A 536-nucleotide genomic window follows, 5' to 3' on the forward strand; every position below is an offset into this window, starting at 1 on the left:
GGCCCCGCCCCCGGCGTCCTCTCGCACGCAGGCCCCGCCCCCGGCGTGCCCTCGCACGCAGGCCCCGCCCCTACAACGCCTACCTTCTACTCTGACGGTTAATTTCCAGCCTGTGTCGTTCATTTATTCACTCATTCAAGCCATTTAATAAATGCGCCAGTTCAGGAGGACCTGAGTTCAAATCCAGCCTCAGATACTTGACACTTACCAGTTGTGTGACCCTGGGCAAGTCACTTAGCCCCGATTGCCTCACCAAAAAGCAAAAAACAGAAAGAAATGCGCCAGTGGCTGGACTCAACTACAGAAAAATCCTCCACTTGGCGTTCCCACCCCCACCTCTAGTCTCCTACACTTTACACCTCCCCCACACACACATTCTTCCCCACCTCCTCCGGCTCCCGCGTCCATCTCTCGCCTCCGCGCCTTTGCACCGGGCTCGTTGACAGCTTTCCTGCTGCGAAGCTGCAGTGCACCCCGGGAGGAGGGGAGGGTCGCTTCCAGCAGCAGCCCATGGCCACGGTCCTCAGCCCGAGAGG

Source organism: Vombatus ursinus, unplaced genomic scaffold (genome assembly GCF_900497805.2).
Source record: "Vombatus ursinus unplaced genomic scaffold, bare-nosed wombat genome assembly UNPS02010394.1, whole genome shotgun sequence".
Lineage (NCBI taxonomy): Eukaryota > Metazoa > Chordata > Mammalia > Diprotodontia > Vombatidae > Vombatus > Vombatus ursinus.